We start from the raw sequence: 13571 nt of genomic DNA, 5'->3' as shown, positions 1-13571 counted from the left end.
ACTTGGTATGGTTACGAACGGTGGAGCAGAAAACATTGGAACACATTTGTGTATGAAACGTAAAAAAGGCAAGTAAATGAAGAAAACCTGAAAAAATACTTGCTGTGTTTACTTTTGGTGCTCAGTTTTCATTGGCTGTTGTCGGGGCTAGTTCAGACTAAGTAAGTGACCAGTACACACAACCAGATAACAGTGGTTTAACTGGACTTATTCTTTCTCCTACTGTCATCTCCCACTGATCAAACATCTGCAAACTAGACTCAACCAGCACAGACTGATCCAGAGTATCACAACTAAAATCAGGCCGAAAAAAATACACCTGAGTAAGAACTGGCAAGCCAAAAGGGAGTGCTGCAGAATTCTCACTTAAATCACCAGATTCCCCACTTATCAATATTTTTAGCAAAAATTATGTAGTTTACATTTAATATTATTATAATTCATATAGTAGTGCCACAAATGTGTTCAATTCAGTTCTGGTCCAGCAGTGGGAATAACTAAACATAATGTAGGAGCAAACAGAACTGTTTAAACATGCACATGTTCACATCTGAGAGAGAGAGAGAGACTGACTGACTGACTGACTGTTCTGTTTACAGGCAGCAACACATATTTTTTTTTATTTTATTAGTAGTATAATAACTTAGTCAGTCTGAACATAGCGTAAAACCCCTTGAAGCTGTACTATACCGGAAGCAGACTACATTCATAGTAAATGTGTAATAACTAAAAGTTAAAGTTTAAGCCCTACTTACTGGCAGAGCTGGCTCGGGTGTGTTGTGTCTGAGAGATTAGGTAACGAGGTATTTTGTATCTAATCACTATTAGTGGTGTATACATTTGGTGTATAGGTATACTACTTCATGCACACCTTTGCACATATACATGCATATATTTATATTTATTGTATTTATTGTCCTTTGAATGGATTTTCTATAGACTCTTCCACCTCTTTTTTTGTTTCTGTTAGGTGTCCTGCTATTCTGTTTAATACTATAATCAAGATCCACCTTCCTAATACCAAGTTTTTTTTTTCTGTTACGTTTTTTTCACCAGTTTTGGCTGTAGTAATAACAATAATAGAATGCAGTTAAACTTAATAGCATATAAAATGGCTTAGATGTTCTACATAGGTAAAAAACACACTTTTAAAGAGTAGACATAGAAGCTTATTCACATTAATAAGCTCATCTAAGGAAACACAATATGGTCATGTTGAGGTCATGCCCATGCAGTATATCATATGATAAGTTAAGTTGGTAATGGGATTATTGTGATATACCTAGCATTGAAGTGGGTTTTTGTGATTTCTGCAAAACCTTTCGAATACACTTGTGTTCACTTGTTGTGGGATTTATTAATTGTCGATGTTCCCTAATTAAATGTTGAATATCTCAACTGACCTGTATTGTTTTATTTATTTATTTTAATTTAGAGTTTTGGGGAGATGTTGCCAAAGAGTTCTTCTGGAAGACAAAACATACCGGACAGTTTTTGGACTACAACTTTGACGTGACCAAGGGTGAAATATTTGTCAAGTGCATGGATGGAGCGACCACCAACATCTGCTACAATGTTCTGGACCGCAACGTCTATGAGAAGAAGCTGGGGGACAGAGTGGCCTTTTACTGGTCAGTGTGTATTGTTATTATGTAAACATGGAGAGTGGAGAGTAGTGTGAGCTGGACACAATGCATGGTTTCAGTATCATTATTTTCGCATAATTTTTTTTTAAGTATAAATTTAAAAGTAAAAAAAGAAACTGGACTATTTTTAAAACATTGCAGTTAATGCACCAGCTGAGAAAGTTCTCTAAAAATATTTTTGTAAAAAAAAAAAAAAACAACCAAACAAATAAACCACCCTGCTAAAACCTCTTATCACAGTTCCTTTAGCTATAATTTGTTTCCACCATAGACTGTATAAAAAGATGGACGCCGTGTCGCCGTTCCCATTCATTCAATGAAAATGAAGCCAAAATCTTCCGACATTTTGGCGATTCAGAAACCAGAGTCTGCGCAGTAGAGACCAGAGGAGGGAGAAAGACTGTGGAGAGAAAGCCTACTCATTTAAATAAACCCGCCCCTGAGGGCTGCCTCCACAGAGCTCACACAGTCTGCCGAGCCGAGCGGAGAACTTATCTGCAGCACGATAAGATTAATATTTACATAGTAACAGTGCAGTTCGTGCACGTTATGGATATTAACCGTGTACCTAGCCACATGATAGTTCTGTATGTAGCAAGTGGAAGTGAATAAAATACAGCGGAAAAAAAACATCACCAAACGGCAGTGAATGCCAGGACTAGTTATTGCTTTAAACAACGAGACGACTCCGGTACTGAAGCTCAGTTAATTTTGCCGCTGAGACGAACTGAGCACATTTTGCGAAATTCTGCACGGATTATGCAGAGTCTAAGCCAGTGCTGCCGTACATCAGCGGATCTCGGGCAGAGCCTTCATGCTATCTGGGTCAGCTTGCCGCACGCACCGGTGACGGACGAAGCCACTGACCAAGTAAAAATATTAATTCTACAGAGACTAGCGAATATAGTTAGTAAGATAACTACACTAATGTTAGCTACCAAATTAAGCTAGCTATATAATCCAACCGAGATTAAATGGTTCGCCTAAGATCTTGATAATTAATAAAATAAAATGCACACAGACACAGGAGTGGAGGGAAAAACAGCCAGCAAACTTACCGAAAAAACTGCAAAGAACTTTGTCCAGAATGTCTGTTAGAGCAATTAACAGCAGAACACGACATTATTAATACAACAACCTAAATTATAACGGTAGTACAGTTAGCTAAGTAAACATTTGACTAACTACTAGTTCTAGTCTACTGCTTGACGTAAGGGGAAAGAAGAACATGATGCAGGTTCTGCTGACGGTCTGGTATTGGTCCCGCCCCGGCTAGGTGTAACCCAGCCCTTTTTTCAATAACCACACCTTTTTAAATAGAGCTGAATAACGCTTTAAAAAACGAATTCTGTGGGAATATAAAAAATTGACAATATAAGCAGAGGTTACACTAGCTGTTGCATTTAAATAATGGAGGTAGAATTACAGTATATTAGAAAAAACGTGATTGAAAGTTGTCTGTTTTGCCATTGAAACCTATGGGGATGGGTGGGGTTATACAGCTTTCTGAAACCGAACAGCAGGGGGCGCCCGACCTGTGGTGGCTTCACTTTTGAGAGACGATGTTCTGTCCAGCTATATACAGTCTATGGCTCAGCTAGTTTTTCTATCCTAGTTCTGTACAACTTGTTCCTTTCAGTTGGAAAACAGCCCGCATGTAAAGTGGTAGTAAACTAAATCAACTGATATCAAGTGTGATAAGTGATACTGAACGCTTTATCTCAATAAATGGGTGCAAGTAGGTTTGTAGTGAATATATATATAGTTTAATATAAATTGTTAAACTAAATACATGAACACTGTAAATAAAGTATTTTTTTTTTGTTATTTACGTACGATTGTACGATCCTCACAAGTTCCATGACATTATGTGAGTTTCAGAGGAGATCCTGTGTCACTGCATGCTCTGTCATCCATGACTAGGGAATCCCAGCATAAGGGAATCCCATCGATGACCCACATCGTTCCCCTGAGAAGCTCGTCATGGTGTTAGCTGCAGGCTATACAAGCTAACACACAAACATGACCTCTGCTTTGCATATGCCGCCTGTACAACAACAAACAATGCAGCCTCCACACGGCCTTCGGTAGTTTGACTATTATTCAGTAATACCCATAATACATGGGTGGTAGGCTTCCCCCGCAGGGATTTCTTTCTGAAAAAGAAACTATTAGTCAGTATGAAAAACAAGACCTTGTTTTCTCAAATATCATTGTGTTCGTAGAAATTGTAAGCTGCCTCTGTCTATAATTAGCACAGCAAAACTTGAATAAGTTATTATGGTTAAAAGGTTAATATATATATATAATAAGATCATTGTCTCTGAAGATATCATGGTATCATGGCATTTCACTCATACCCTAAAGCATTAACAAACGAAATAATATAGAGAATTATAAATTAATGGATCACAGAATAGTACATAAGAAGTATAGTAATAACCCGAGATGATTTATTTTTAATTGTAAATATTTTTCTGAGCTGAATTTCTCACTAATAGTTGTTGGCAGGGCAATATGCTTGTTAGACAGGAAACATTTTTGTGTTTGCTAAAAGTTTCTGATGTCTGTAGGATATTTTAAAACGATAAACATAAAATAAAAATGAAATGTTCCCTGTACCACTGACTGCAACACAACCACTTATTTAGCTTGATGATCCACCTTCATGCTTAATGGTTAGAGAGGTCTTCTTTTCATTACAATTTTGTGCCCTTTTTCTCCAAACATACCTTTACTCTATTTTAGCTTTAATCTGATTAACCACAACAGTATTCTGTGATGAACTGCGATAAATTGCACTTGTTCTTCTTAAGATGTAAGTTTTTATAGTGGATAATTAAATGTAAATAATAGAATGAATGTAAAAAAAAATGCAATGCAATTATATGTTTATTAGTGTTGTCATATAAAATACTAGTATATACTTGTATGTTTGAGGGGAGATAAAGCCAATGTGGGGCACTGGAATAAAGAATGCATGATAAATTGGATAGAGAAAACTTTTTTTTTTTTACTTTCTTTACTGTAAACATCTCAACTTGGTTGTAAGGTTGTCTGAAATATAACTTAATTTGCTGAGTATAAAAGAGCGTTTTCACACCTGTAGTTTGCTTCTCTGGTCAGAATCAGTTTATGAGTTTGTTTACTTGGAGCCTTTTCACACAGGCATAAACCTGAACACTTCAAAATGCGCACCAGTAAACCATGCGAGAACATTGTCTTCTCTGTCGTGGGAGCAAGAAAATAAATATATATTATCTGGTTTATATATCAGATTAAACTGTGCCTTTTTTTAGTTTAGCATCAGTTAAAAAGCAGTGTTTTTTATAGCTCGGACCTAAACGAGGCCAGATCATGGTCTTATCACAAACCAGAATACTCCAGAAAAAAAATGGCGTAAGTTGTGTGGCGTAATTAGCTGTGTTAAAAAATAATAACGCATTACTGATTCCGAATTAATCGCATGCATTAACGGTTTAACGTTGACAGCCCTAATTTTAACCTAACTGGCCCACAAGACTGTTTAGATGTTTTTTTTAGAGCTTCTGTTGCTGAATTTTGTGGTGAGGACATGGGAGAGGTTTTCTTCGGATGACTTTACAAAGGCCATAACTGCAATTTCTAAATTACATTTCAAACTGCCAAAAAAAGCGGAAAAAGCCTTAACCATTTTTATTTTCATAGTGCTGCTGTTTTTTGGAACAAGGTTAAACCTCATCTTTTCTTAACGATTATGGTGAACAAGCCATAACCCTAACAGGCTAATTAAGGTCTGAGACCTTCTTCAAAGTCATATAAACACTCCAATCTCCTAGCGTTCCTGGATTAGCTTCCCAAAAGCATCTTAACATTAAGTTAACATCTTAACATGAGAAGAGAGTGCTCAGAGAGAAGTTCACTCATCATTTTTGGGGAAACACATCCCATTTTTTTTGCAAGGTTCTCTAAAGTACAAAACCTTAACATGTTGAAAACTATGTTTAATCTTATGCCTTTGAATATCACTTCATCTTCAACTTGCTTCACAGTTTACAGTTATTTTGAACAGGGATGCCCAGATATTTGCAGACCAGGGTCATTTAATGAACCAGGCAGCACTGCAGACATAAAATTCATTATTAAATCCATCCCCTCATCAAGGTTACACTCTAAAAAACAGAGGTACGATATGAGTACTTTTTTGTACTCAAAGGTACACTCTTCATAATTGTACCCTCAAAGGTACAATATTGGTCTTTACAGGGTCAATTTTGTTCCCTCTAAAGTACAAAGTAATTTCTACCAGCAATAAGTACAAATTTGTACCATTTAAGCAGCCAAAGGGTACATTCAGTATTCTGTACCACTGTACTAATAAACAATATATATTTTAATTGCAATTTTTTCATTTGAAAGCCAGACAATTTTCGATCCTCAAGTTTTTGAGCCATATTTAGTTGATGATTATGTTTATAATCTTTATAATCTTTACTGGCACAAAAACCATGGGTACAAAAAAGGACTCCCACTGAAAGGTACTTTTTTGTACCTCGATATAAGGTACAGCCCCAGCGACAAGCTTTGTACCCTTTTAAGTACAAATCTGTACTTACTTTTCTTAGTGTGTAGCGTTCCTCTATATTTGTAATAATGTGCCAATTTAGAATTAATCTTTGAAAATGCACTGTTATACAGTGTTTGTGCAAAATTTAAATTATACTCCAGACATAAAAGACACCTTTTATTGATACTGACCCCTGAATTTAATTACTTAAAATGCTTAATTACTCTCCTCCACTGCTGTCTTTATTTTAATGGATGGCAAATGCACAGCCATAGCTGTTACTCTATGACCTAAAGTATTTGTCTCTGCTTATTTGCGTTATTCAAATTTACAGTGTGTACACATGGAAGTTCCCCGCTGATTGAAGTGGTGTTCTTCGACATTGTGGGAAAACCACTGATAGTGGGTGATGAGACAATGTGATGGCACTGATTATGGAATATTTTCTTACAATGTTTTTTCTATGCCAGCATCATGCTCATATTTCCAGTGTATTTCAGGTTTACTTAAAAAAACATAAAAATAGAACTAAAGCATATTTAAAGCAGCAGTCCTTATGATGAACTTATTTGAAATAAGTAGCATTCCTCAGGATGAGAGAGGGTAAAATAGTATAATTAAGCAATGATACATGAGAGACAGTGCAGCCTTTTGCCTACAACCTCAGCACAGCAGTGCCAATATTACACGTCATGGCAAAAACACAAGTGTATTATTGTGATTATGCCACAGTTGCATTATCACTGTTCATTGAAAGATTTTGAGTTAAAGAGGAGGGGAAAATACGATCTGTTTGGTTATAAAAACTCTGTAAGTTAAAATAGTTCCATTGCTGTAGCTGTGCTGTTTGGCTTTTAAATGCTGCATCATTGTTAGGTTACCTGTATGTGGCAAAGTAATAAATGGAGAGTGTATTACCAGCTGGTAATGGCACTCACAGACTGCCTCTCAGCCAATCACATTTGGAACTAACTGTGGTATAATAATTGGCATCAATGTGCTTCTGCTACCTTTGTTGTGGACACTACATTTCTGCTTCTCTGCACCATGATCAAACATTGACCCTTTGGTCTCATATGAAGACACTCTATGTACCATCTAGTGATCACATGAAAACATTATAATCAATTAATTAAAGACAAGAAGGTGGGAATCCCAGTTTAAAAGTTTCTATAGCCAGTCCAGACAGAAACATTGGCAATGTAAAAAATTCTCGTCTGATTTTTTTTTTATGAACAAAAACATATTTGTTTTATTTTAACTAATTGGGTCCTTCTGATGCCAAATGCCAAGGATAATTATATATTTTAAAAATGTTTGTTATAATTGTTAGCTCAAACTAAACTACACCAAAACAAGTCCAGGTTTCAGGAGGTTAAAAACAGGATGTCCGGTAGGTCCTGGGACATTTTTCCAGCTACCAACAGCCTTTGCTGATTACATAATCAAACGGAGCACTGCTAATGATACTGATAGCTACTATATATATATATATATATATATATATATATATATATATATATATATATATATATATATATATATATATATATATATATATATATATATATATATAATGCACACACACACATATATATATATATATATATATATATATATTTATTTTTCTTTTATGTAGTTCTATGATTACAGACTGTAGTTCTGTATCTGTTTTACTACATTCTTTATAACCCTCCTTTTAACCTGTTCTTTAATGTCAGGACCTAATGGACAGACCAAGACAGAGCAAGTACTACAATACTATAAATCAACAGTTTTCATGCATCTTGGGATGTTCTCCTCCACCATTCGTACACACTGCTTTTGGATAACTTTATGCCACTCCTGGTGCAAAAATTAAAGCAGTTCAGTTTGGTTTGATGGCTTGTGATCATCCATCTTCCTCTTGATTATATTCAATTTGGTCAAATCAAAGAAACTCATAATTTTTAAGTGGTATCTTATTTTTTTCCAGAGCTGTATATCGTCACTTATTATGAAATTATTAAAAAGAGATAAATAAAATAAAATTAAATAAAAGTAAAAACACATTTTCTACCTTTATCTAACTGACAAATGTTTTAGAGATGTAGTATTTTCTCTGCAATGAGCAGGAGTTTACACAACCACAATTAACACAATTTAAAGGATGGCTGTATCTGTGCTCACTGTTTGCAGCAGCTTGACTGGGCAGTATTAAGAGAGCTAAAAGTGAGCATTGTGATTGGCTCAGTTCATCAGTAGACAACATCCTATCTGAAAGGGATCAGCTGTCCCATTTCCACAATTCCTAACCTTCCTCCATTCAACCTTGCTCCTCTTACCTCCGTGACTCCTCTGCCTTCTTCCAGGGTAGGAGAAGTAGGACAAGAGGCGAAGGAGAGGAGGAGTAGCAGAAGTTTCTGGAGGCAGCCATTGTATTATCAGGTCCGCCTTGTAGATACAAAGTCAGACAAAAGCTAATCTGTTGGTGCACAGTTTGTGTTGTTGGTCTTTATCTAATCCTTCATCGCTACCCACAGGACACTGCCCACAGTATGCTGCCCACTGATCACTGCCTACAGTATGCTGCCCACTGAACACTGCCTACAGTATGCTGCCCACAGGATGGATAGAGCAACTAAATATCCTATGTGATCAGTGGAGCTGATAAGATAATGAGTGTAGAAACAAGGAAGTGGTCATAATATTCTAACTGGGCTTTGTAAATGTAAATGTATCTGACTTTGTTGGACATTGTGTCTGTAGGTCAGCTTGAATTAGTATGGAAGTTGTTTAACATTTAAACAATTATGGCAATCTTCCGATTTTTCTCCTCTGTCTACGTCCAGAGGCGTTATCTTAAGTATAATGTCAATCACAATATATATATAGTTTTCAAGGTCCTAAGAGCTGAAATGAATACTATCACATCTGCGTACATATAAATTTTAGTTAAGTGTTGATTTTTATCAGAACAACATCTGAGCAATGTCTAATGGCACTGAAAACATACAGCTCTGAAAAAAATTAAAAGGCCACTTAATGATGACGCTTTTCCTTGATTTTACCTAATTGAAAACCTCTGGAATATAATCAAGAGGAAGATGGATGATCACAAGCCGTCAAACCAAACTGAACTGCTTACATTCTTGCACCAGGAGTGGCATAAAGTTATCCAAAAGCAGATGCATGAAAACTGTGATTAAAAACCAGGGTTATTCCACCAAATATTGATTTCTGAACTCTTAAAACTTTATGAATATGAACTTGTCTTCTTTGCATTATTTGATGTCTGAAAGCTCTGCATCTTTTTTGTTATTTCAGCCATTTCTCATTTTCTGCAAATAAATGCTCTAAATGACAATATTTTTATTTGGAATTTGGGAGAAAAGTTGTCCGAGGTTATAGAATAAAGCAACAACATCTTGGATCTCACATTCTCTGACGATTTTTCTGTATTCAGTGCTCAGTACGACACACATATAGAGTAAATTTTTTTCTGTTTAAACTGGTTAAGTGTAATCTCTATGTTGACAGCACCTTCAGGATGCTTGTGGACTCTGCACTGCTTCAGCTTTATCTAGAGTTGACGTATATGCAGGACGATGATGAGCTTTACAGACAATATCATTAGACATCATTAAAACTTTTCCCAGCACCTGCTTTCCCAGATGTGAACACATGCCAAGAGAATGCTCACCTTATTTAGGTTCATGTACACCTGTGAACAGATGTTCTCTGTTATGAACTTAAACAGGATCCATCCAAGGGTCAGACTGACTGATTGCTATTCATGAGTGTCGAAATTATTAGCTCATATAATCCAGATAAAGCTGCTTCTCGTATTATTTTCTACTGGCCTGTCTCTTCTGGTAAGTTTCAGCACCTAGTTTGAACTCTGAGATAATAACTACTTGTACTACATGAATAATAACAGAGTAATAAAATGCAACCTAAATTCCGAAAAGTCGGGACACTGTGTAAAATGTAAATAAAAACAGAATGCAATGATTTGCAAATCACATACAGACAAATTTTTATTCACAGTACAAAAAATATGTTGAAATTGAGTTATTGTTGCTTTTTCATTCAAATCAATAACTTATTTACAACTTAATGTAGCAAAGTATTTTAAAAAAGTAAAGAGGCAGGAAATAAAAGTCTGGAAAATCAAATGGTTCTAATAAAAAAGCTGCAGCTAACTTTACAAATAATGCAAACAATTTGCAGCTAACTCAAATGACTGGGTTTAAAAAAAACATTTTAGAGAGGAAAAAAGAGAGTTTCTCAAAAGCAAAGAAAGACAGTTTCACCAATCTGCCAAAAACTCTGTCTAAAATTGTTTAAAAAAAAAAGAATACAAAGAAGACGCACAAAAAAAAGCTAATTTAAAAATGTGGACATCCCAAGTGATAAAACAGACTCAAAATTGTTTTTGTTTGTATTTATTTTTATTTTTTCACAACAAGAACTAGTGTATACAGTAACACTTATTCTATATTATATTTTACATTATAATCATGTTTGCAGTTTATATTAGCTCATATAAAAGTCATATGTCCCTAGCTACAGCTATCTGTAATTGCTGTAATAAAACTATAATTAAAATTGTAGCTCTCTCTAAAACAAATTTCTAAAAGTTGGCACCACAACTAAACCAGACATAAACAAAACAATAAAAAAAAACATATTTATAAAATTAAGCTGTAAGACTTTCTTAATCTCATTCTAGTCAACACACAGCACTGGTACTTTACAATGACAATGGCATATTTAAAACAACACTGACACTTTATCCTCACTGAGACACTTTATCATGTTACTACACTTCAATCATAATCATCCATGGTGCTAAAGCAATAGTGCCTTATGCATTTGCACTCTGCATTGTATTGTTGCTACTTCCCTACTTCCCTATTCTCCTATTTATATTAAATGTATTTATCTTGTTATCTGTTTTATTCTTATTTTCTATTTTATTATAATTTTTTTTGTCTTACATAATAATTGGTCTTTTGATTGGAACTGGACCATGAGATTACATTTTTGTTAGAGATCCAGCCCTCTACCTTGGTCCCAGAAAACATGACACATGACATCGCGCTCAGTAGCTCCTCCATTTCCACTCGCTGTTATGTTATGTGGATATTTTATTAAATGCGAGGAGACGAAACTCTGAGATGTGCATCGGACGGGACTAAAACAGGTAGTGTTATCCTCTTGATTTGACTTGAGTATTAGAACAAGTTGATGCTGCACTGGCAGCTCTAGGGGTGGGGCAACAGGGGCAATGATCAGATTATAGGTGGATGTAGTTCCATACACTAGTGGCGCTAAAGAGCACGTTTGGAATGTCCCATGTGATCAAAGCTCATGTAGGAGAAATGTTTTGATATTTTTGTACACTGGCAGTACTTGTGAAAAGGTAAAAAGGTTTTAAAATAAACTGAACTTTCTCACATGCTGTGTGTGTTTAAGAGTATTGTGTCTTTGTACAGTAAAAATGCATGTAAAAGCATGGTTTTAGCAGCAAAATCCACAAAAATGAGCAAAAACACACAAAAAATAAATTTTTGAAATAACTGCCAAGACTAAAAAAGTAACAAAGCATATTTCAAATTATATTTAATATTTTTATTTAATAGTTTTGGCCCTGAGCGACAGAAAACAGGGCAGACACAACTGGCTGCGTCCAGAACCCTCAAAAGTTACTCCTTTTTTCCTATCAATCCTCCTCTTCTTCATGATCTGGAAAATTATTTGGTGATGACATCTTGCTGCCTGTCCTAAAACCAGAGGAGACAAAAGAAGCTGCTTAAAATCCTCCTCCAAGCGGTTTCCAGCTGAGAATAGATCAGGGGTGGGTTTCCCGAAAGCTTCGTAACGCTAAAAACTTCCTTAACAAAGACTGAACTTCTGGTTATACCAGCAAAACCATCTTTTCAACACAACTTCTCTATAACCATTGACTCTCGCTCTCTCTCTCACCGACAAAGGTTGCTAGGAACCTGGGTGTTATGGTTGATGACCAGCTCTCCTTCACGCACCATTTGGCCTCAGTTGCTCGATCCTGCCGCTTCACGCTTTTTAACTCCCAACTCCTGGTACAAGCAGTGGTCATCTCACGCCTCGACTACTGCAATGCCCTACTAACCTCCTGGCCTGTGTAGTAAAACCACTCCAAATGATCCATAACGCAGCAGCATGTCTGGTCTTCAACCAGCCAAAACATGTCATCCCGCTGCTCATTGAGCTCCATTGGCTACCAGTTGATGCTCGCATCAAATTCAAAACTCTTACAATCGCCTACAAGTTGATGACAGAACAGCTCCTTCCTACCTGCACACGTACGCTACCTCCAGACCGGGAATTACAGCACCACACTATATTTTTCCATGCTATTGTAGGTCCGGTGCAGGGGACGCCCGTGGTGTATTTTATCACACCTACACTGTAAAGGGTATCGGTGAATGTGCAGGTAATATTTAATAATATTTCATGATCAGGTGCTTCTAAGTCAACAGGAGTCAACAAAGATGTTCTTTAAACTTGTTCACTAATTTTCACGTTGCGAAACTCGTTGGGAAAGTCGACCCATAAGCAACACATTTGGGCTCCAAACGAAGGGCCCAAATAAATCCGACATATGCTACTGTTGTAAAAAAGAAAATGAAAGGTGGGTTTACACCCACCCCTCATCCGGGGTACAACTCCCCTACGTGTTCGTTTTGATAGAGTCGCAGACAGGTGGAGTGAAGCAAACCAAGTATTTATTACTGAATTCAGGAGAACCAATACATACAAGACAGTTAACAGCCGTCCCAGTAAAAGTTCTGACCCCCTCTGATCTGACTCCATGTTTTATACCCCAAATGACGTGAAACCTGCTGATGAGGCGTTGCTAACGATTAGCTCATGTTAATATGCATAATTTCACGTGTTAGTACTCAAGTTTCACGTGTCTGACCGGACCACTAGTGTCTGACCTTGACTGTGTTCTTCCAGAATTGAACATCGTGGCACTATCTGTGTGAGTGTGCGTCACCCCCCCCTTTGAAGCAGCGGTTTTAGGGAGGCACCCACACAGAGTAGGCCGCTTTGATCTAAGAGCCTCCTCTGTAGCAATTTAGTCTCGTACCGAGTGTACCAGTCGAAATCATACAGAGTGTACCAGCCGATGATTGATGGCCGTTAGTTAGGGTCATGCAGTGAACGAAATGCTTCAAGTATGAGCTACGCAAGTCACACAATAGATTTCATATGTTATATGTTAATGTGTTAGTAACGCGTGGTTAGTCCGCCATACAATAGATCCTATGTGTTAGTAAATGCCTTATGTATCATGTGGGTTAATTTGTCATAATAGAGTCTGTGTTAGTCACATGCCTGATCAAACA

General features: G+C 36.5%; 2 protein-coding genes across 7 annotated transcripts in view; one reads left to right on the top strand and one right to left on the bottom strand.

Annotated features, from left to right (window-relative positions):
- Positions 1 to 13571, bottom strand: part of slc2a4rg (SLC2A4 regulator) — a 118668-nt gene that overhangs the window by 5512 nt on the left and 99585 nt on the right. The gene's annotated exons all lie outside the window — the stretch shown is intronic.
- Positions 1 to 13571, top strand: part of gss (glutathione synthetase) — a 47472-nt gene that overhangs the window by 20327 nt on the left and 13574 nt on the right. The gene's annotated exons all lie outside the window — the stretch shown is intronic.

The sequence above is a fragment of the Astyanax mexicanus genome, chromosome 13, assembly GCF_023375975.1.
Source record: "Astyanax mexicanus isolate ESR-SI-001 chromosome 13, AstMex3_surface, whole genome shotgun sequence".
Classification (NCBI taxonomy): Eukaryota; Metazoa; Chordata; class Actinopteri; order Characiformes; family Acestrorhamphidae; genus Astyanax; species Astyanax mexicanus.
Note: the sequence above shows the minus strand (reverse complement) of the source record. Positions and strands in the feature narration are given on the sequence as shown.